Source organism: Phoenix dactylifera, chromosome 2, assembly GCF_051530095.1.
Source record: "Phoenix dactylifera cultivar Ajwa chromosome 2, Ajwa_hap1_PhDact_Kaust_v1.1, whole genome shotgun sequence".
Classification (NCBI taxonomy): domain Eukaryota; kingdom Viridiplantae; phylum Streptophyta; class Magnoliopsida; order Arecales; family Arecaceae; genus Phoenix; species Phoenix dactylifera.
The window spans coordinates 50,901,888-50,926,553 of NC_143191.1; the positions used below are offsets into that span (position 1 = coordinate 50,901,888).

At 47.7% G+C, this 24,666-nt stretch overlaps 1 non-coding gene across 1 annotated transcript; it reads right to left on the bottom strand.

Annotated features, from left to right (window-relative positions):
* Positions 1 to 21,731: 21,731 nt before the first annotated feature.
* On the bottom strand, positions 21,732 to 21,803 carry TRNAP-UGG (transfer RNA proline (anticodon UGG)). The gene has a single exon. It is a non-coding gene; the product is annotated as a tRNA-Pro (tRNA).
* Positions 21,804 to 24,666: the final 2,863 nt, after the last annotated feature.

Genomic DNA, 24,666 nt, shown 5'->3' on the forward strand with positions numbered 1-24,666 from the left:
ATCGGCAATAGGAAGCCTCATGTATGCCATGCTATGTACACGACCTGATATAGCTCTTGCTGTGAGTGTCACAAGCAGATATCAGTCGAATCCAGGTGAAGAACACTGGACAGCTGTGAAGAATATTCTTAAGTACTTGAGAAGAACTAAAGATTTATTCTTGGTTTTTGGAGGATCATCAGAGTTAAAGGTAGAAGGGTACACAGATTCAGACTTCATGACTGATGTCGATGACAGGAAGTCAACATCTGGATACGTGTTCTTGTGCAATGGTGGTACGGTGAATTGGAAGAGTTCTAAACAACCGATCATTGCTGATTCTACTATGGAAGCCGAATACATCGCCGCCTCTGAAGCTGCTAAGGAAGGCTTCTGGTTCAAGAAATTCATTGCAGAGCTGGATGTGATGACATCAGATGCCATAACACTCTACTGCGATAATAATGGCGCCATAGCCCTTGCTAAGGAGCCAAGGTCTCATCAGAAGTCTAAGCATATAGAGCGGCGCTTTCACCTCATACGCGACTATGTGGAGAAGAAATATGTAGAGGTGCAGAGAGTAGACTCCGCGGATAACGTGGCAGACCCTTTCACTAAGCAGCTGAGTCAGCAAAAGACTGAAGCCCACCTTGAGAAGATGGGCCTAAGATATATGACCAATTGGCTTTAGTGCAAGTGGGAGATTGTTAGATGTATGCCCTAGAAGCCAATTTGGCTGACACATTGTTGATTCTAGGGACATAATTTTGTACTTGACTATTTATTATTGAATAAATAAAAGGCATCTTTTTCATTCATATTGTTTATGTGTCTATGAATCGTCCAAGAAATTAATAAGATGATGATACATATTCTCAAGAGTTGAGAATTTGAGCCATGTATCATTGGTGATTAATTTCTAAATGCTCCTGATCAATGGATCATCACGAGGACGGTGATCGATCCGATCAGTGCACAGATCACTTTCCTTCTGGATGGACGAGACTTGAGTCCACAGTGTAGGGACACTGAAGTGATAGTGCAGGTGCTTGTTAGAGAACAAGGGTACTGAGCGTGACCAAGACAAGAAGTCACTTGGATGTCTATCCACTCGTCAGTGACTTACTTGATGTTGCAGTAGTGTGACTGGTCCTTTGACCTGCGGTGCTTCGGCTACTCACAGTGAGGTTATTGTAGTTTGACTGCACACATACATGGTCTCTAGCCATATGGGTCCATGCAGTGTAGATTGGCTGCAGTAGGTTCACTGTAGGAGTAGGGTATGCACCTATAAGGAATCTATCGACCTTGATAGAAGAGGAGTGATCCTATGTGATTTGTTAGACTGAGTTCTAAGACCTTGGCCAGGGCAGTAATATAAAGTGGAAAAAGAGTTTTCCATTATCGAACTCAAGTCGAATAAATCTTGACATATGACAGACGATGGGGTTTGACGAGTTGTCCATGACCTCCGTCCTGTAGGGATCCACGATAGTAGGACTGTATCACATGTTAACTGCACCTAGAGGTTCATCATTCCATTCTGCTGGGTAGCCACTACATGCTGCTAGGTGTCACTGGTGGATGGTGGGACTCATAGGGATTATCTTGATGATCGATAAACCCTAATGAGTTGAGTTGGAATCGTTCCAACCCATTGAAAGGAGTTTTCAATGATATAGTGATAGAGATCACAATATATCTCACTACCAGTCAGAATAGAACCTATGGGGTCACACACACTAGAAGTATTGACCGATCCGATGGTTGAAATCGTGATTAGGAATCACAAGAAATCAATTTGATTGATAAGAAGTTGAAGAAGGAAAAGGAATTAATTAATTGGACTTGAAACAAGAATCCTACTTCGGATAGGATACCTAGAGCTCTAATTGGATTAGGACTGGCATTCCTACTTGGAATAGGATTCCTCAATCCTAATGAGATTAGGAGTTTTGAATTAAAATTGGATTCCTACTTGGAGTAGGATTCCTAGAAATCCTAATTGGATTAGGACTTCGGATTCAAATAGAGTCCTAATTGGATTAGGACTAAAATTAAAACAAATCCTAATTGGATTAGGATTCCTTAAGTCTAAATTAATTATTAATCTAATGAATCAACATGACTCATAATTGGATTAGGATTGAAGAGTTCAATTGAGTCATGGTTCATTCAAGTCCTAATTGGATCAGGACTAGCATAGATTGAACCCAATTTGGCCAATCCTAATTAGATTAGGATTAAACCATGAGAGAGGCACCTAATCCTCTTTGGAAGAGGATTAGGTTAACCAAGTAAGAGGGGCATCAGCCCCTCTCATCTTGGATGGTGCGGATTGAAGAAGAGAGGAGCTAGGGCCGGCGCCCCCTTCTTTCTTTGGAAAGTTATCTAGGGCTCCAACTTTGGAGGAGCCCTTGATAGCTATAAGAAGCACCATGAGGCCGGCGCCCTAAGCATTGGAGCCCTCTTCCCTTGTGCCGTGGCCACCCTCTTCCTCCCTCTTAGTTGCAGCCGCAAGCAAGAAAGAAGGAACCTCCAAGTGTTGGCGGCCTCCTTCTCTTCCTTTTCTTCATCCAGCGCAAGCAACAGAAAGAAGGCTGTGCAGGGGTTCATCTACTTCCTCTTCTTCATCCTTCTTCTTCCTCCTCTCAAGCACTTTCAAGAGTTGAAAGAAAGAGAAGAGATCAGCCATCAAAGGAGTCTTTGCAAGGGAGCTAGCACCCCGGGAAGACAAGAAAGCTTTGATCGGTTCTCTACTTCGTGTGGATACCCGTAGAGGCCGGACGTTTGAACGGCTTCAAGCGAACCCTCTTCCTAAAACCACGAATTCAGATTCGCGGTGATCATCTACCCACGCAAGGTGAAGATTTGATCTTCCTAGTAGTTTTAAAAGTTTTAATTCTTACCTAATTACGAAAGGTCTCGAAACAACGTTCATGCGATGAACGTCGAACTCGCGCATGCCGATTCCGCTGCCATCTGAAAAATTTTTGAAATATCAGCGGCATGGGCGGGTTCCCAACAGTGGTATCAGAGCCTAGGTTTCGTAGATTAAGGTAAGAATTAAATATCTAAAGGCATATTAGATCTGAAAATTAAATGATCATGCATGCTGAAAAATTCTGCATGCAGATTTTTCAGGGGTGCTGATTTTTTACATGCTGATTTTTATGTGATAAAAAGATGATTCTAATTGCATTGTTAATGGGATTACAAAGTTTAGAATCATCATTAGCATGATCAGCAACCTATGTCATGATATAATCAGTTAAGTTTCAGATCTGAAAATTATAATTGTAGCATACGGTGATGATCATAGGATTCAATCCCTTTTGGTATCAAATGTAATGACCTGCGATGTGATCTGCGATGTCATGTAATTTTTCAGATGCTTGCATGCATCTTATTTGATGTTTTGAGAGGCTTGCGTGCCTCCTAAAAGGAGATGTAAATTATTTTTATTTTTATTTTACATCTGGTTGTATTTCTGTGATGTGATGTACATCAACGATCAAGTTGAAGCAAAGGCATGAGATGAAAGGTGATCTAAGCGGTTGATGGCGATGGGATCAAGAGTTGATCAAGGATCGAATCAAGGAAGCTTGGAATCAATTCAAGAGTTGAAGACCACTTGATCGATTGATGTGCATGTGCTTGTAATACGACCTAATTAGAATCCATGATCATCACCTAGTTAAAGTTTAGCTTTAATTATTGCCGCGATTATAACTGCCTGCAATGCGCCGTTTGCATGTGATGTGAATGAGAGTCGGGTAGATAGGCTTACATGTGATGTAGCAAACCCAATTGAGACCTAAATCAAAACCTCCTCAATCAAGTCGAGAGTGAACCGACATGAGCAAGTCATATTAGATTAATTGATCTAATTGGTGTCTAGGAAAGCATGAAAGGTGGTTACTTAATTAGGACCTTACTCTCTGAGTAAGGGGAGCCTCCCACCTGCTTACCTGGCCAATTGTTCGATTACCTCTTATGAAAGGCTCAAGTTGCAAACACTAAGACCTGATTAACCAATATTAAGTCAATAGGTCTTCCACTGTAGTAGAGCTGCTAAGGCCTTTCTGATGTTGACTTGTCTCGGCTGGATACAGTGGTCAAGTTGCATTGGGGGGCTGGACCTCTCTATAGACATGAGATGTTGTAGGGTAAAGGTGGGGTTGGGCACCAATAACTGTTAGGTGAGGACCCAATGACGACTTTATTCCTACGGTTATACGGTGGGTCTGACTTAACTAAGAAATGGGACCAATAACTGTTAGGTGAGGTCTTCATGGCTTAGAGACCAAGTTACACTGCAACATGCTTGAGAAGCATTGTACAAGAGTTGTACACTCATCCATCTATGTGTCACCAATAACTGTTAGGTGAGGTGGCATGTAAATCGGTGGGACCGCAGTACCCACTAGAAACCCTATTTCTGTGGGATTTCCGTTTTCCTACCAGGGGAGTGTGAGGAATTCGAGAAAATAGTGGGAGTCACAATTTGTTCTAAAAGACCTTAGGACAGATTAGGATCAAGTACAAAAGTCTAACTAGAATCTTTACTCTCTGCAGATACAATGTCGGCTTCAAACCCTTTGACCCGTATTCTTGAGACCAACCGACTGACCGGAACCAATTACAAGGACTGGCTTAGAAATCTCAAAATAGTTTTGGACTGTGAGAATATAGGCTACATACTCGATTCAGATATCCCCACATTACCAGCACGTCCCACTGATGTTCAGCGTGAGATGCATAAAAAGTGGTTGGACGATGACATTAGAGTAAAATGCTATATGATGGCATCTATGTCTAATGAACTCCAATGCCAGCATGAAAATATAAAGACTGCTAGGGACATACTGGCACACCTGCAAGAGTTGTATGGTGAGCAGAGTCACACAGCTCGTTTTGAAGTGTCCAAGAGGCTTTTCAAAGCGAAGATGCGCGAGGGGCAGTCTGTCCATGATCACGGTCTGACCATGATCAAGGACCTAGAGGAGCTTGAGAAGCTCGGTATGGACATGCACAAGGAATTGCAAGTGGATTTGATCCTACAGTCACTTCCTGATTCATTTGGTCAGTTTATAGTAAACTACCACATGAATAAGATTGAATGCACTAAGACTGAACTAATCAACATGTTGGTAACTGCTGAGGGAGCCTTGAAAGGTTCAAGGGGCAATGTCCTCGCTGCTGAGTTGACTTCTGGTTCCAAGAGAAAGTCTACTTGGAAGAAAAAGAAGCTTGCAAAGAAGCAGAAGAAAGACAAGAAGCCAAAGAAGGAAGTTCAAAAGAAAAAGGCTAACGACAAAGGAAAATGTTTCCACTGCAATGTCGAAGGCCACTGGAAGAGAAACTGTCCTTCATACCTCGAGAGCCTGAAGAACAAGAAAGGTGACACACCTTCGGAAAGTATAGACTTGCTCATAATTGAAACTAATCTAACGGTTTCTTCTACTTCTAGTTGGGTTATAGATTCTGGTTCTAGTGCTCATTTGTGCACTACCATGCAGGGTCTAAAGGAAAGTAGAAGGCTGGCGGAAGGTGCGGTAACCCTTCGGGTTGGCAACGGGGCAAAAGTTGCTGCTGTGGCTGTGGGCACCTACCATCTGCGACTACCGTCTGGATTTAGTTTAATACTTAGAGACTGTTATTATGTACCTGTTGCTAGCAGAAATTTGATTTCTGTTTCATGTCTAGCACAGGAAGGTCATGTTTTTACATTTGACAAAGACTGCTGTTCTATTTATTTAAGAAATAAAATAGTCGCACGTGGTTTCATGATTGACAGTCTCTATCATTTACATATGGATGTATCTGTGAATGTTACCGAGCAAGATGTGAGTGCCAAAGGATCCAAAAGATCCAGAGATGAGATAAACCAAAGATATTTGTGGCACCTCAGGCTTGGCCATATTGGAGAAGACAGAATGAACAAAATGGATAAAGATGGGCTTTTAGGCTCATTGACTTCCGAGTCATATCCAGTTTGCGAGTCCTGTCTTCAAGGAAAAATGGCTAGACTACCCTTTGTAGGACATGGGGAGAGGACCACTGAAATACTTACCCTGATACATACAGATGTATGTGGCCCATTCGATGTGCTAGCCAGGGGACGTTATTCATACTTCATTACCTTTACCGATGATTATTCACGATATGGGTATGTGTATCTTATGAGACACAAGTCTGAATCCTTTGAAAAGTTCAAAGAGTTCAAGAATGAAGTAGAAAAACAAACTGGAAAACCTCTTAAGGCTCTTCGATCAGATCGAGGAGGAGAATACCTTAGTGGGGAATTCCGGGACTATCTCAAAGAAAACGGCATAGTCTCACAATGGACACCTCCGGGTACACCTCAACTCAACGGGGTGTCAGAGATGAGGAATCGGACCCTATTGGATATGGTCAGGTCCATGATGAGCTTCACTGATTTACCTATGTTCCTTTGGGGAGATGCCTTACTCACAGCGATTTATTTATTGAATAGAGTTCCCTCTAAATCCGTTCCTACCACACCGTATGAGATATGGCATGGTAAGAAACCAAGTCTGGGTCATCTCAAGATTTGGGGATGTCCGGCCAACGTCAAGCGACTACAGGCGGACAAGTTAGAGGCTAGGACCATAAGTGCTCGTTTTATAGGATATCCTAAAGAGTCATTAGGATATAATTTTTACGTCTCAGAGGATCACAATGTGTTTGTGAGCCGTCATGCCATCTTCTTGGAAAATCAGTTTATCCTTGATAGAGGCAGTGGGAGGAAAATTGAGCTTGAAGAGAAAGTCTCTGAAAAGCAACGAGTCATGGATCCTATTGAACCCGTTCATACAGAGCCAGTACACGATGTCCCTCGACTACCTCGTAGATCTAGTAGGGTCTCCCATCCTCCCGATAGATACTTAGGTATACTAGAAGAGGATACCGAGGAAATGTTCCTAGTGGGAGATAGGGATCACATACAGGATCCCAAAACCTACAGCGAGGCGATATCTGATATCGATTCCGAGAAATGGCTGGAAGCTATGAAGTCAGAGATAGACTCCATGCATTCCAACCAAGTCTGGACCTTGGTAGATCCACCAGAAGGTATTGTACCTATTGGATGCAAATGGATCTACAAAAGGAAAATAGGTTCGGATGGAGAGGTAGAGACCTATAAGGCAAGGCTTGTGGCGAAAGGGTATAGTCAGCGCGAAGGCATTGACTATCAGGAGACCTTTTCACCTGTAGCCATGCTAAAATCCATCCGAACATTGCTTGCCATTGCAGCATTTCATGATTATGAAATCTGGCAGATGGATGTGAAAACTGCTTTCCTGAATGGATATCTTGATGAAGATATCTATATGGAACAGCCTTTGGGTTTCACTTCCAGTGATGGAGATCACAAGGTCTGCAAGCTGCAAAGGTCCATCTATGGACTAAAGCAAGCCTCTCGGAGTTGGAACACTCGTTTCGATGATGCAATCAAAACGTTTGATTTCATCAAAAACGAGGGGGAACCATGTGTTTATAAAAAGGTTAGTGGGAGTGCTGTCGTTTTTCTCGTACTGTACGTAGATAACATTCTCCTGATTGGGAATGATATTCCCATGCTAACCTCGGTCAAGGTCTGGTTGTCAAAAGAATTCTCCATGAAAGACCTTGGGGAAGCATCCTATATTTTGGGAATAAAGGTCTATAGAGATAGATCTAAAAGGATGCTTGGCCTGTCACAGAAAATGTACATAGAGGAGGTGCTGAAGAGGTTCAGCATGGAAAACTCCAAGAGGGGTCTCTTACCCCTAAGGCATGGAATTCATCTCTCCAAGAAGATGTGCCCCAACACATCTGAGGAGATTCAACGCATGAGCAAGATTCCTTATGCATCGGCAATAGGAAGCCTCATGTATGCCATGCTATGTACACGACCTGATATAGCTCTTGCTGTGAGTGTCACAAGCAGATATCAGTCGAATCCAGGTGAAGAACACTGGACAGCTGTGAAGAATATTCTTAAGTACTTGAGAAGAACTAAAGATTTATTCTTGGTTTTTGGAGGATCATCAGAGTTAAAGGTAGAAGGGTACACAGATTCAGACTTCATGACTGATGTCGATGACAGGAAGTCAACATCTGGATACGTGTTCTTGTGCAATGGTGGTACGGTGAATTGGAAGAGTTCTAAACAACCGATCATTACTGATTCTACTATGGAAGCCGAATACATCGCCGCCTCTGAAGCTGCTAAGGAAGGCTTCTGGTTCAAGAAATTCATTGCAGAGCTGGATGTGATGACATCAGATGCCATAACACTCTACTGCGATAATAATGGTGCCATAGCCCTTGCTAAGGAGCCAAGGTCTCATCAGAAGTCTAAGCATATAGGGCGCTTTCACCTCATACGCGACTATGTGGAGAAGAAATATGTAGAGGTGCAGAGAGTAGACTCCGCGGATAACGTGGCAGACCCTTTCACTAAGCAGCTGAGTCAGCAAAAGACTGAAGCCCACCTTGAGAAGATGGGCCTAAGATATATGACCAATTGGCTTTAGTGCAAGTGGGAGATTGTTAGATGTATGCCCTAGAAGCCAATTTGGCTGACACATTGTTGATTCTAGGGACATAATTTTGTACTTGACTATTTATTATTGAATAAATAAAAGGCATCTTTTTCATTCATATTGTTTATGTGTCTATGAATCGTCCAAGAAATTAATAAGATGATGATACATATTCTCAAGAGTTGAGAATTTGAGCCATGTATCATTGGTGATTAATTTCTAAATGCTCCTGATCAATGGATCATCACGAGGACGGTGATCGATCCGATCAGTGCACAGATCACTTTCCTTCTGGATGGACGAGACTTGAGTCCACAGTGTAGGGACACTGAAGTGATAGTGCAGGTGCTTGTTAGAGAACAAGGGTACTGAGCGTGACCAAGACAAGAAGTCACTTGGATGTCTATCCACTCGTCAGTGACTTACTTGATGTTGCAGTAGTGTGACTGGTCCTTTGACCTGCGGTGCTTCGGCTACTCACAGTGAGGTTATTGTAGTTTGACTGCACACATACATGGTCTCTAGCCATATGGGTCCATGCAGTGTAGATTGGCTGCAGTAGGTTCACTGTAGGAGTAGGGTATGCACCTATAAGGAATCTATCGACCTTGATAGAAGAGGAGTGATCCTATGTGATTTGTTAGACTGAGTTCTAAGACCTTGGCCAGGGCAGTAATATAAAGTGGAAAAAGAGTTTTCCATTATCGAACTCAAGTCGAATAAATCTTGACATATGACAGACGATGGGGTTTGACGAGTTGTCCATGACCTCCGTCCTGTAGGGATCCACGATAGTAGGACTGTATCACATGTTAACTGCACCTAGAGGTTCATCATTCCATTCTGCTGGGTAGCCACTACATGCTGCTAGGTGTCACTGGTGGATGGTGGGACTCATAGGGATTATCTTGATGATCGATAAACCCTAATGAGTTGAGTTGGAATCGTTCCAACCCATTGAAAGGAGTTTTCAATGATATAGTGATAGAGATCACAATATATCTCACTACCAGTCAGAATAGAACCTATGGGGTCACACACACTAGAAGTATTGACCGATCCGATGGTTGAAATCGTGATTAGGAATCACAAGAAATCAATTTGATTGATAAGAAGTTGAAGAAGGAAAAGGAATTAATTAATTGGACTTGAAACAAGAATCCTACTTCGGGTAGGATACCTAGAGTTCTAATTGGATTAGGACTGGCATTCCTACTTGGAATAGGATTCCTCAATCCTAATGAGATTAGGAGTTTTGAATTAAAATTGGATTCCTACTTGGAGTAGGATTCCTAGAAATCCTAATTGGATTAGGACTTCGGATTCAAATAGAGTCCTAATTGGATTAGGACTAAAATTAAAACAAATCCTAATTGGATTAGGATTCTTTAAGTCTAAATTAATTATTAATCTAATGAATCAACATGACTCATAATTGGATTAGGATTGAAGAGTTCAATTGAGTCATGGTTCATTCAAGTCCTAATTGGATCAGGACTAGCATAGATTGAACCCAATTTGGCCAATCCTAATTAGATTAGGATTAAACCATGAGAGAGGCACCTAATCCTCTTTGGAAGAGGATTAGGTTAACCAAGTAAGAGGGGCATCAGCCCCTCTCATCTTGGATGGTGCGGATTGAAGAAGAGAGGAGCTAGGGCCGGCGCCCCCTTCTTTCTTTGGAAAGTTATCTAGGGCTCCAACTTTGGAGGAGCCCTTGATAGCTATAAGAAGCACCATGAGGCCGGCGCCCTAAGCATTGGAGCCCTCTTCCCTTGTGCCGTGGCCACCCTCTTCCTCCCTCTTAGTTGCAGCCGCAAGCAAGAAAGAAGGAACCTCCAAGTGTTGGCGGCCTCCTCCTCTTCCTTTTCTTCATCCAGCGCAAGCAACAGAAAGAAGGCTGTGCAGGGGTTCATCTACTTCCTCTTCTTCATCCTTCTTCTTCCTCCTCTCAAGCACTTTCAAGAGTTGAAAGAAAGAGAAGAGATCAGCCATCAAAGGAGTCTTTGCAAGGGAGCTAGCACCCCAGGAAGACAAGAAAGCTTTGATCGGTTCTCTACTTCGTGTGGATACCCGTAGAGGCCGGACGTTTGAACGGCTTCAAGCGAACCCTCTTCCTAAAACCACGAATTCAGATTCGCGGTGATCATCTACCCGCGCAAGGTGAAGATTTGATCTTCCTAGTAGTTTTAAAAGTTTTAATTCTTACCTAATTACGAAAGGTCTCGAAACAACGTTCATGCGATGAACGTCGAACTCGCGCATGCCGATTCCGCTGCCATCTGAAAAATTTTTGAAATATCAGCGGCATGGGCGGATTCCCAACAAGTCGTGCGGCAGTCAGATCGGCCGCTTGTCCGACCCCAGCCCCCTAGCTCCGAGCCGGGGAGCAGTCAGGGAGCCTCGGGGTCGGCTCCGCCGAGGCCAGCCGATGCTGGCTTTCCGGGCCCATCAGGCTCGGGGGAGCGAGTGCCTCTTGCACTCATCGGGTCGGTATTCGAGGGCGATTCAGCCCTCGAAAACCCTCGAGTGGCGCGCGAAGTATTTCGGGTCGCGCTGCTCCTGGCCGACCGGGCCACGATACAGTCCATGAGCTACAATGCCTTCATGGACGCTACCCGCTGCAACGCCGTCCGGGTAAGTAAAAATTTTCATCTGTGTAATTTGTAAAAAAATTTTACTCGCAGCGCCTTATGTTTTTCTTTTCGTCTCTTTTACAGCACTTGCACGAGACGGAAATACTGATGCACATAGTCCAAGACTACCGGGAGCGGGCCCGGAGGTGCCAGCGTGGTTACGAGGAGGCCCAGGCGAGGTACCTGGCCGCCGAGGCGAGGTACCCGGCCTCCGAGGCCGAACGTCAGGTGCTCCAAGAAAGAATTGGAGCATCCGAGGAAAGAATTCGAGCTCTGACCGCTGAGCTCGATGAAGAGAAGGGCGCGCACACACTAACAAGGTCCGAAGTGCGCGCCGCCGAGGCTCGTTTGGCCGCAGCCGAGCTGGCGTCGGCCTCCCGCGAGCAGGAGGTGGGGAATGCCCGCCTCCGACACTTAGAGCTCGAGCAGGAAATAAAAACCCTCGAGCGGAAGGCCGCATACCACGAGGCTCGGGAGCTCGAGGTTCGGGAGCAAGCCCAGAACGCGGTGAGGCTCTTCCGCGAGTCGGAGGAGTTTCACGACCTCCTAGCAGAGGAGGGCGTGAACGGGCTAATTCAGGGCTTCCGGGACTTCCGCAACCAACTGCGGCGGCTTCTCCCGGATTTCGATATAAACCTGCTCCAACCGGGAGCAGGGGTCGAGAGGCCGGAGGCGGAGGCAGAAACTCCGAGGGCCGACCAGGGAGGTCCGGCCGAGGCGACCGAAGCCGCCCCCGAAGCCGCCCCTGAGGCTACTCCCATTGCTGCCGAGGCTACTGAAGCCCCGACTGCTGAGCCTACCGCTCCCGATACTGCCGAAGCCGAAGTGGTCGAGCTCGAGCCTTGATGTAATTTTTGTTATTTTGTAAAGTCGGGATGGCCCCCCATACTTGTAAGGGCCGAACCCGAATTTTTGTACTCAGCCTACGGGCTTTTTGAAATGAATATACTTTTTTGGAAACTCGTCTGTTGTAGTCCAAGTTTCTCTGCTCGGATCCATTTTAGGTTCCGAGGATATGGGCTCTAGGGCCTCAGCTTTACCCGCCACAGGGTTTGGTTTTAGGTTTGGCTAGCCAAGCTCCATTGCTCGGTCCTTCGACCAGTGGTATAGCGACGCTTATGCTTATACCAAGGGGATTTGGGCTCGGAGAATTTTTCCGAGCCTAGTCCAGAATTCGACCAAGCCCTGGGGCGGTCGCTAGGACTTGGATTTTTTTTAGCGTAGTGAACTTTGAATCCGAGCCTCGGGTTGCCGGGGCGGACCGGATTCTCTTCCAACGAATGGGTCCAATGCTCGTCAGCTCGTGACGGGGATTCAACAGACTAGGTTTATACCAAGTTTGTTGGTATCGTGAGTGTTTTCATGCCGAGGCGACTAAAATATTCTGCTCGGAGTCCACTCTTTGAGGACGTCGGCAGAGAAATCCAAAACAGATAAGATAATGTAGAAACATTAAATAAATGGGTACCTTGTACCGTGTGCGTCCTTGCGCTGAGGCGACTGAAGACGCTTCCTCTGCTCGGGGTCCGCTCTTTAAGGACGTCGGCAGAGATCCAGGAATAGATAAGATAATGTAAAAATATTAAGTAAATGGGTACCTTGTACCGTGTGCGTCCTTGCGCCGAGGCGACTGAAGACGCTTCCTCTGCTCGGGGTCCGCTCTTTAAGGACGTCGGCAGAGATCCAGGAATAGATAAGATAATGTAAAAACATTAAGTAAATGGGTACCTTGTACCGTGTGCGTCCTTGTGCCGAGGCGACTGAAGACGCTTCCTCTGCTCGGGGTCCGCTCTTTAAGGACGTCGACAGAGATCCAAGAATAGATAAGATAATGTAAAAACATTAAGTAAATGGGTACCTTGTACCGTGTGCGTCCTTGCGCCGAGGCGACTGAAGACGCTTCCTCTGCTCGGGGTCCGCTCTTTAAGGACGTCGGCAGAGAAATCCGGTGATGGAGAACGAGCCGAGCTTGTTGGTTGAAGCCGGTAGAGAATGAGCCGAGCTTGTCTTGGTCAGTGAAGACCGCATCCCAACGTATCGGGGCATCTCGACGTCTCGAGGCATCCCGGCCGAGGTCGGGGTAGGAGAACGAGCCGAGCTCGTTGGCCGATGGAGCACGAGTCGAGCTCGTCGGTGGAAGTCGATGGAGGACGAGCCGAGCTCGTCGGTCACTTAAGACCGTATCTCGACGTCTCGAGCCATCCCGACGTCTCGGGGCATCCCGACGTCTCGGGGCATCCTGACTGTGGTCAGGGTAGGAGAACGAGCCGAGCTCGTTGGCCGATGGAGCACGAGCCGGGCTCGTCGGTGGAAGTCGATGGAGAACGAGCCGAGCTCGTCTGGTCAGAGAGGACCGCAACTCATATCTCGACGTCTCGAGCATCCCTATAGCCGGGGCATCCCGACGGATCGGGGCATCCCGACGTCTCGGGGCATCCTGACCGTGGTCAGGGTAGGAGAACGAGCCGAGCTCGTTGGCCGATGGAGCACGAGCCGAGCTCGTCGGTGGAAGTCGATGGAGGACGAGCCGAGCTCGTCGGTCACTTAAGACCGTATCTCGACGTCTCGAGCCATCCCGACGGATCGGGGCATCCCGTTGCGGCAGGGCATCCCAATATATTGGGGCATCCTGACGTCTCAGGGCATCCCGACGGATCGGGGCATCCCGACGTCTCGGGGCATCCTGACCGTGGTCAGGGTAGGAGAACGAGCCGAGCTCGTTGGCCGATGGAGCACGAGCCGAGCTCGTCGGTGGAAGTCGATGGAGGACGAGCCGAGCTCGTCGGTCACTTAAGACCGTATCTCGACGTCTCGAGCCATCCCGACGGATCGGGGCATCCCGTTGTGACAGGGCATCCTGACCGTGGTCAGGGTAGGAGAACGAGCCGAGCTCGTTGGCCGATGGAGAGCGTATCACGAACTCACGAACATCTTCAGGGAATCCTCGTAAGTCCCCCATCATCCCGAGACATCGGGGCATCCCAACCGTGGTCAGGGGAGGAGAAATAAACCTGGGATCATGAGATAACCAAGAAAATTGGTGAGCTTGGAATGAGTATTCAGACCATAAGTTTATTATGAAATGAAATTCATAGAATGAGATTCAATAGTTGAATAATGAGGGACCCCTTGGGGTTCTACTGGTGGCACACGCGGAGATTTTCAGAGCTCCAGCTCCGCGGAATGGGAGTCCCATCTAGAGACTCCAATTTATAAGTTCCGGGTCGGCGGATGCGCGTGACTCGGTATGGTCCTTCCCAGTTCGGGGCCAGCTTCCCTTGCTCAGTTGGTCGGGAGGCTTCAGCTCTTCTGAGGACAAGGTCTCCTGGTCTGAAAGATTTGACTTTGACCCTGGCGTTGTAGTACTGAGCTGTCCTTTGCTGGTACCTTGCCATACGAACTCGGGCGGCCTCCCTTGTTTCCTCGACTAGGTCAAGGTTGCTTCTGAGCTGCAAAGAGTTGGAGCTGGTGTCGTGATGCTCGACTCTTGGAGAAGGAATCCCGATCTCCAGTGGGATGACAGCCTCCGTCCCGTATGTCAGGTTGAAGGGAGTCTCGCCGGTGGGGACGCGGAACGTAGTCCGGTAAGCCCACAGGACATTGTATAGGTCTTCGACCCATTGTCCTTTGGATTTGTCGAGCCTGGCTTTGAGACCCTGCAAAATAGTACGGTTTGTTACCTCGGTTTCTCCGTTTGTCTGAGGGTGCGCGACCGAGGTGAAGCGGTGGTCAATGCCAAGCTCGGAGCAGAATTCTCTGAAGTGAATGTTGTCAAACTGGCGACCGTTGTCAGAGATGAGGATGCGGGGAAGCCCGAATCTGCAGATTATGGACTTCCAAACAAAATCCCGCATCTTCTGCTCGGTGATCCGAGCAAGGGGCTCGGCTTCCACCCACTTTGTGAAATAGTCGATGGAGACGACCAGAAACTTTCTTTGCCCAGTGGCCAGTGGAAATGGCCCTAGGATGTCAATTCCCCACTGGGCAAAAGGCCAAGGGGAGCTGATTGAAGTTAAGGGAGCCGAGGGCCGGCGTTGGACATTGGCGTTCCTCTGGCCCCGGTCACATCTTTGGACAAAGTCCATAGCATCCTTCTGGAGTGTCGGCCAATAATATCCTTGGCACAGAATTTTATGGGCCAATGCTCGCCCTCCCAGATGATTTCCACAAATCCCTTCATGGACCTCGCGCATGGCGTAATCAGCCACCGTTGGGCGAAGGCATCTGAGGAGGGGAAATGTGAAAGATCTCCGATAGAGCTTTCCCTCGTATAGTATGTACCGGGTGGCGGAGCGCTTTGTTCGGCGAGCTTCTTGTTCATCAGTGGGAAGGACTTCATCTTGCAGATAGCTGATGAGTGCGTCCATCCAGCTCGGCTCGAACTCAGTGCAGAGGGTCTGCTCTGGCTCGTCTGTACTGGGCTTTTGGAGGTACTCCAGTACTGCCTCCTTGGGAAGCTCGCTCATGCGAGAGGACGCCAGCTTTGATAGCTGGTCGGCCCTGAGATTCTCCGACCTGATAATATGTTGAATGTGAAAAGAGTCCAGGGTTGAGGCGAGATTCCGTACCTTCTGAAGATACTTCTGCATGGTCGGGTCTCTGGCTTCAAAGTCGCCCATAATTTGGTCGACGACGAGCTGAGAATCACTGAAGGCCTTCAAGTCCTTTACTCCTAGCTCTTTGGCTAGCTTGAGCCCGGCGACAAGCGCTTCGTACTCCGCCATATTATTGGAAGCAGGAAACTCGAGGCGCAAGGCTTGCTCAGCGACCACCCCCTCCGGGCTGGTGAGGATAAGTCCCGCTCCGCTACCCCCCGAGTTTGAAGAGCCATCGACATGCAGAGTCCATGTCAAACTCGGGGTCGGAACCGTTGGTGGCTCAGGTTCGGGCTCGGCCTCATCCGGTATGGTGCACTCGACTATAAAGTCTGCAAGCGCTTGTGCCTTGATCGCCGGTCTGGGTCGGTACTCGAGGTCGAATTTCCCGAGCTCGACGGCCCATTTAGTGATCCGGCCCACACGGTCTGATCTTTGCAGGATTTGCTTGACCGGCTGGTCGGTCAGTACAGCCACTGTATGAGCTTGGAAGTAGGGTCGGAGCCTCCGAGCTGAGATGACCAGAGCATAGACAGTCTTCTCCAGCTTGGAGTATCGGGTCTCGGCGTCCCTCAAGACCCGGCTGGTGTAATATACTGGCTTTTGAAGTTTACCCTCCTCTCGGACCAGGACCGAGCTTACTGCTACAGGGGAGACGGCTAGATATAGATAAAGCAGCTCTCCCTGTTGAGGCTTTGTGAGCAGGGGAGGGGAAGCCAGTAGATGCTTGAGCTCCTCAAAAGATTGCTGGCACTTGTCCGACCACAAAAAGTTCTTCGGCTTCTTGAGGGCTGTAAAGAATGGAAGGCAGCGCTCGGCCGAGCGGGAGATGAATCTCCCAAGGGCTGCCACTCGGCCTGTGAGCCTTTGTACCTCCTTGACCGTCCTGGGAGGCGTCATCTCTTGGAGGGCTCGGATCTTTTCGGGGTTGGCCTCGATTCTCCGTTGTGTAATAATGAAACCGAGGAATTTGCCGGAGGTGACTCCGAATGCACATTTGGCTGGATTGAGCTTCATCTGGTACTTTCGGAGTGTGGAGAAGCTTCATTGAGGTCGGCTATATGGTCTTGTGCCACCTTGCTTTTTACCAGCATATCATCAACATAGACCTCCATGTTCCGGCCTATCTGGTCTTTGAAGATCCGGCTGACCAGCCTTTGATAAGTTGCCCCGGCATTTTTTAAACCGAACGGCATCACTTTGTAGCAGTAAGTTCCCCCGTCGGTGATGAAGGCTGTCTTTTTCTCATCTTCTGGCGCCATGCGGATCTGGTTATATCCGGAAAAGGCGTCCATAAATGCCAGCAGCTCGTGACCTGAGGTGGAGTCCACGAGCTAGTCGATGCTGGGGAGTGGGAAGCTGTCCTTTAGGCAGGCTTTGTTCAGGTCGGTGTAGTCCACGCACATGCGCCACTTCCCGCTGGCTTTCTTGACGAGGACCACGTTGGCGAGCCATTCCGGGTAGGATATCTCCCGGATGAAGCCAGCTTCAAGGAGCTTGCTGACCTCCTCGGCTGCTGCTCGCTGTCGTTCAGGGGCAGCGCCTCGTTTCTTTTGTCGCACGGGCTTGCTGGTTGGCTTCACTTGGAGCCGGTGGACCATGATCTCCGGGTCTATCTCCGGCATGTCTGCAGGCGACCATGCGAAGACATCCATGTTGTCTTGTAGAAAATTGACGAGGCGACCCCTCTCATGCTCGTTGAGGCCAGAGCCGATCTGCACGGTTAGCCCGGGAGAGTTCTCTCGTAAAGGAACTTGAATTAATAACTCACCAGGCTCTACCCGCTTTTTCTGAGGGTTGACCCGTGCCTCCAGAATCTTAGTCGAGGGCTAGTCGGTCGCTGGGACAGGCACCTCGGCTGGTCGCTTTGCCTCGTGGGTCGCCAGGTAGCATCGCCTTGCCACCATTTGATCTCCTCGAACTTCGCCGACTCCCTGGCCGGTGGGGAACCGCATGAGCAAGTGGTGAGTTGAGACCACCGCTCGGAGGGCGTTGAGGCCTGGCCTTCCGAGGATGGCATTGTAGACTGAGGGAAGGCGTATCACGAGGAAGCTCATCCCCACGGTACTTTCACGGGGGGCGAGCCCAGCTGTGACCAGAAGGTCAATCTCGCCCTCTACTGGGACTGAATCCCCAGTAAATCCAACTAACGGAGCATTCATCCTCCGTAGCTGTTCTTTGGTCATCCCCATTTTACAATAGGCACCATAATACAAAACATTCGCCGAGCTTCCATTATCGACCAAGATGCGCTTTACATCAAATTTGTTTATGATCATGGAGATGACCATGGCATCATCATGGGGAGTTTCGACTCCCTCTAGATCATCATCTGAAAAGGAGATGGCTTCAGAGGCGCGCAGGTGCTTCGAGGAGATTCCTTCCTCTGAAGTTTCTCTAACCGAGGCCCCGCCTCGGATGGTGTTGATGACGCCGGCGATGGGCCTGTTGGCATTTGAACCTTCAGGCTGTGTGGCTCCTTCGGCTGGCTTCTTCTCTTCACGCCGGCCTTGCACAAACCGATCGAGCACCCCTCGGCGGATGAGTGCTTCGATCTCGTTTCAGAGCTGATAACAATCCTCAGTATCATGGCCGTGATCCCGGTGGAAACGGCAATACTTCCGGAAATCACGCCGGATTCTGGTATCTTGTTTCGGAGGTGGGAGCCGGATGCGATCCCGACCCTCGATCTCCATGAGGATTTCAGCCCGAGGAGCATTGAGGGGAGTGTATTTTTCATACCTCTCCTCGGGTGCATGGGCCCGCAGTTGGAACCTCGGGCGGAGTGGTGACCTCTGCTGTGGCGGTCCCCTCAATCGGGGTGGACTCTTCGGGCGGGGCGGATTCTTAGCTCGTCGCGGAGACGGGCTTCTGGGCTGGCCGCGCTCCTCGCGGCGTCTCTTCCTGGGGTTCTGCTCGGTCCCGCCCCGCCTAACGGCCACGGCTTCCTCAGCCTTGGCGTACTTCCACGCCCGGGCGAGCATTTCGGGGAGGTCCGCAGGAAAATTCTTCTCGATCGAGAAGAGGAACTTGTAGGACTGGGCTCCAGTCTTCAGTGCTGACATTGCGATTGACTGGTCAAGCTCCCGGACCTCCCATGTTGCGGCGGTGAACCGGTCCAAATACTCCTTGAAGGATTCTCTCTCCTTTTGTTTGATATCAAGGAGGGAGTTGGATGTCCGCCGCTGGGGCTGGCTGGCGGCAAAATTGCCAGCAAACTGTCTGCCGAGCTGCTCAAAGGAGGAGACAGTATTCGGCTTCAGCCCGGTAAACCACAGCCGGGCTGGTCCTCGGAGTGTCGCCGGAAAAGCCTTGCACATCATGGCCTCCGAGGCTCCTTGTAGGGCCATTAAGACCCGGTAGCTTTCCAGGTGGTCAAGGGGATCAGCCTTGCCGTTGTAAGGCTCCACCTGGGGCATCTTGAACCGTAGCGGAACCGGTTCATCTTCGATCTCCGGGGAGAAGGGTGACTTCGTAGTGAACTCGAAGTCGCCGTCACGTCCTGATTTTCTCCCGTGGAGTGCCTGGATTTGGCGCTCCAGCTTCTCGACCTTCTTGTCGAGTTCGTCATTCTGGAAGATCGCTGCAGCGGTTCGTTCGGGTGCAAGTTGCCCCGGAACCGACTCAGCTTCTGAAGGTTGTGGCCAGCCTCCGTGGCCTCTGACTGGGTGCTCTCTCCAGAGGGAGGCCTGGACTTGAGAGTCCTGACCTCGAAGGGGAAGTCCGCTTGTAGGAGGCTCCGGTTGAACTGGAGCCGGAGGAGGTGATGCCGTTGGGATGCCCCTGGGTTGCAGGCTTTGGACAGCGGTGGCCAAGGCCTGCACCTGTCGCACCAGGGCATCAAACTGCTCCGGCCGAACTTGAGGTGCTGACTCGGCCGGAGGTGGTGAGTTTTGGACAGAATGTTCAGGACTGGGTGGAGGACGTCGAGAGGCGTTGGAAGCCCCTTTGCTTCTTAGCTTCATGGCAGCGACTCGGGCCCTTCCTCTAGCGCCAACTGTTGCTGGAAATTGGACCCAGGGGCCGCCGCGAAACCAGGGGAGGAAGAGCTCCGCCGCAGGGAGGGCGGACGGCGGTGCGCCGGCCGGCTGCGTCCTCCTGGAGGGTGAGCGAGTGAGGGAGAGTGCGTCCTGTCCTGTCCTGCAAAAAAGCCGGTGGCCGGGCTCCCCGGCGCCGGCCCTCCGATGCTTAAGTCAGAGGGGGCAAATATGTGGAGAGAGCAAGGAAGAGATATGTGGAGAAGATGGAGAGAATATTGTGCTCAATTGTGTCTGTGCTGTTTACTTGTGTTCCGGTCCCCCCCCTTCTTTCCTCCCAGGCTCCCTTTTATAGAAGAATTTTATGTTGCCTGGGAGGTGACAGGGAGTTTGTTCTCTTTTGTAATAATTGGGCACGATTTGGCCCATTAATGGCGTAGTGGAAAATAAGGCCAAATCAGACCGGAACCAGGGAGTTGTCACGGTCGATCGGACCTGTTGGAGTGGTTGAACCGCCGGCCGTGGTAGGCCTGGGGTCCATGGATGGTAAGTGCATTTATTACCGAGTGAACCGGCGGTCAGGGAGAGCCCTACGCTTTGATGGTTCAGTGATCCGGAGATCGTCTTGAGCCGTGTTCATTAAATGACTGAGTGCATCGGAGACTTGAGGGGGTCTCATGCATTAATGGCAGGTCGTGCCGAATACCTGCGGAGATCTTATGCCTTGATGGCTTGGAGATAGCGGCAGGTTGTAGTGGAGTTGTCAGGTCCCTCAGGGGGTTAGGCAGGAGTTGAACATTTGGTCAAGGCAATCGGCTCGACAGGGGTGCCGAGCTGAGCTGGTCGCCCAATGGGGCGCCCTGTGGCGGGGTTGCTTCTAATGCTTCTGGTCAGCGTCTTCTAATCGAGCGCTTTTCTGGTCGGCGTCCTCTGGTCGGCTCTTTCTAGCCGAGCATCCCTACTTGGTTGTGTTGGTTGGTCCGAGCGCCTCTTCTTAGCGCTCCCTCTGGTCGGCGCTCTTGGGCCGAGCATCTTTTCGGAACGGCGCTCTCTAGCCGAGCACCCCTTTGGTCAGTGCTCTCTGGTCGGGCGCCTTCCTGGTCGGCGCCTTCCTGGTCGGCGCTTTTTGGCCGAGCGCCTTTCCGGTCGGCGCTCTTTGGCCGAGCGCCTCCGTGGCGGTATGACTTGGGGTTTTCCCCCAACAAGTTCCAATATTTGTGTCTCATATGTTATGCACTCAGTTGCCAGTCTATTCTAATATACAATACGAGCCCCATAGTTCATGTTCATGACGTGCACCACTTGGTGAGTATTTCCACATTAGTTAAACACACGACATATTTCCTGCAACTCTTCGAGAACTTTTTTGGCATTGATTCTTTTTTTTTTTTTTTTTTTGCTTAGACGGATGTTTCACACTACTCTACTATGAATACATCCCAAAAAAAATCAGAAAACATGATGTCCCTAAAAACTCTCAAAGTACGCCATGCATAGCTAAGACCAGCCCAGACGACCCTCAATTCCACTCCAAATACTAAATTAGCGAAGTTCGGGCACCAGCCCGCAACAAGAAGTCTAGAATCTGGGCCATGGGTTCTTTTGAAGACCTATAAAAAGTCTAATTGCAGTCCATATTTTCTCTATTATTTGTATTTTCACTAGATATTGCCTCCCATGTGCTATATTCTAGTGTTAGGAAAGCAATCGCTAAGAGGGAAGAAAACTGATCTCCAAGCTCGCCAAACTCGTGTTCACCATCTACCTAATTGAACCTATCGACTCAGAAAGGCGAGTTTAGTACAAAAATTATAGAAGTGTATTAACCATCTACCCAATTGAACCTATCGACTCAAAAAAGTGGATCTGTAAACAATATGATATAAAAAAAATATTATATGGCGAATAAAAAAAAGCAGATTTGTAAAAAATATTATAGAAGTCTGAAGCTCAGGAAGGCTAATAAAAAATATTATAGAAAGACATTTCGGGGCATTCCGAGAATCGAACTCGGGACCTCTCGCACCCAAAGCGAGAATCATACCACTAGACCAAATGCCCAGATGTCCAATAAGGCACTATTAGTAAGTGTTTCAGCACCTTAGCAACAGCCAAACTGTCCAGTTTGGTACATTGTAAATCTGAAATCTTATGGACTAATTTTAATTTGTTTTCTAAATATTCAGATATGCTACTAGATGAAGGTGCCACGCTGCTAAAGTCTGTAGGGTTGGTATTAAAGATCTTGGTTCAAATCTCGCCTTCACCTTGATTTTAGTTAGGAATTGATGGAAAATCTAATATATCTAGAAGAATGATCCATGAAAGTTCTAACATAGTATTCGGCTATGACAATAAGAGTATTCGGTTTCTCGCTTCCTCTCTATGTTTTCTATTTCAAGAATAAACGGTGGTACCATCTTGATCCAGCCAATAGGGTCAAAAGGACAAACCTGAAACGCATGGTTCCTCTCACTGGAACAAAAGCAGACATTAATTTCTATCATCAACAGATAGATTCCTCACCAAATATGAATCATATACAAGCACTTGTTAGATGCTTCTTTTAAATGCTAGACAAAACTGGGATTTAATTTCAGAGAATTTCATGATCTCGGATGCACACCGTACTTGCCCTGACAACGTCATTAAGTTATTAATTAGATCTTGGCTGATATAATGTTGTCGACCGCTTAATTATAGTTGACCAAGAGGCAAGTAAGTTTCGGATGTCAACAGAAATAGAATAGTGCAAATTAGTAAGCTAGTCTCCTGAAGCATTATTATTATTATTATTATTATTGCTAGAGCGGATGGCTCATACATATCTAGTATGATGCACCCAAAAAGGTCAAAAAAAAAAAAATCCAAATCTTGATCCAACAAACAAGATAATTTTTTTACATGCTTCAAGGAAGGGCAGGAGGGGACCCCCAAGAAGCATGGAGGGGATGCAAGGTCCAAAGAGAACAGGAACAATTTGAATTAGGTGCTCTAGTAGTCCTCAAAACTTCCTCATTCCACCAGTCTTCCAAAGAAATTGTCCTCATGCATCTCTTCATGTATAGGAACAAGACCTGGCGATAGTAATCTAATTAACTTTTGGGTTGGCTTCTTGATGCAATTTCTGTGGAGGAAAGGTTTTTAAAGCGTAAAGGTGGGCACTAGGGTTCGTAAAGAGCAGCGCAAATACTTCAAGGAGTACCGCGGTCTCTTGAGGGAGTGCAAGGACCATTTAGTGGGTCCTTTAATTTGCGGTGTTTGAAACGAATGAGCGCAATTAGGAGGCCAATTGATCGAGAAGGGGATCTTTAGGGCCTTATCTAGGTTTTGGGACCAAGATTGGGAGCAGATTTCATTCCAAATTTTCATCCAATGGCCAACAATGGTTGCTGATTTGACTATATACTAGTTTAATTGTTTAGAAGATAGTTTGGAAAGTTTTAGAGGACCTTTGGTGGATTTTTTTTCCCAAGTAGCCAAATCATAATATTGTTTATCTCCTTTTTGAAATGTCAATTAGGAGAGCAATAGAAACCTCTATTTGCAAAGATTATGTTTCTTTATATTCCTTTTTATTGTGGAGTTCTTGTTGGACACAATTGGAATATTAGAATGTGGCTACTAGGGTCATAATAGAGGATGTGCTATGAGACTAGGACTTGGATCGAGCATGATAAAAATCTGCTAGCCCAACCTGTTTATTTGGTAGAGTTGGACTGAGGTTTTATAAGCTTAGATTACGTTTAAGATTAAAATCCCAAATCAACCTCAAGTAGAGCTTGGATAGGGTTGATCTTCAACTAAATCCGAACTTGACTCTAACCCAACCTGAATCCGACCTAACCTAACTTAAACCTATTTGACCCAATACTTAAATAAATAAAATAATTCATATTTATATGTCGTATAAGTAACTTATATGGTTATATAATTGTGCCTTTAATCTAATTAAATTATGTGTAAGTTCAAATTGAAGCCTCAATTTAATTAATTCAATAAAAACACCCCGCATATTTTCGTTATATTTAAAACTCCTATTCAATGTGACACGACTAGGCTAACCAGAATCAACCCAAATTTAGTGTATAATAGGATTGGGTTATGTTGGGTCAAAAAAACCCTAACCCTAGTCTAGGTTGGGTGAGAGAAACTCTAACCCTGGCAGAATTTTAAAGATTGGTTGGGTCCGGATTTGCCCTTAACCCGACCCAACCTACCCAAGTTGCAGTCCTAATGTCTTGGTTGGTTAAAAGGGTTGACCGGTATTATTTTGAAGGTTGGGTTGGGTTAAGGAAAAGCCATTTGCGGCTGCTCTCTCTCTTCCAGCCCTTTATTTCTTTCTTTTTCTCTCTATTGCAAGCCTTGTTTTGATGGTTCTGGTTATGGCTTGGTTGAAAGTTATCAGCCAGTTTGATCAGCCAAACAAGTGGCAGAAATGGAGTGCAGTCTTTATTTGATCAAATTTTCTTCATGGATGAAGGTAAAATAAAAACCAAGAGAGAGCTCCACCCACCATTCACCATTTTCTTAACCCTTGCCTAAGTTGCTATTGGCGCTCAAAATATAGGGACCTGAACCTGCAACAAAACCAGCTAAAATAACTACCACAGCACCTTGGAAACCGAAGGAAAGGTTACTCTTTTTATTATCGATCGTTATTCATCTCATAAGCAAATAACCATTACTGTCCTAGCTGCTTTTACATTATAATGGAAGACAATGTATTCAAAGGTTCCATCATCTGCAAATCTTGGTTACACTGTTTGTAACCTAGACGAAAGCATGTTGCTTAGACTCTAAGGTCCCGACCTGATAATAATGGCGAGGCACCAAGAATCTGTAGACGAGATGCCCCCAGGGAATATTTCTAAGTTGCTGCACACTGCAACTCTTACACCGCATGACCTTGGTGTTTGATTCC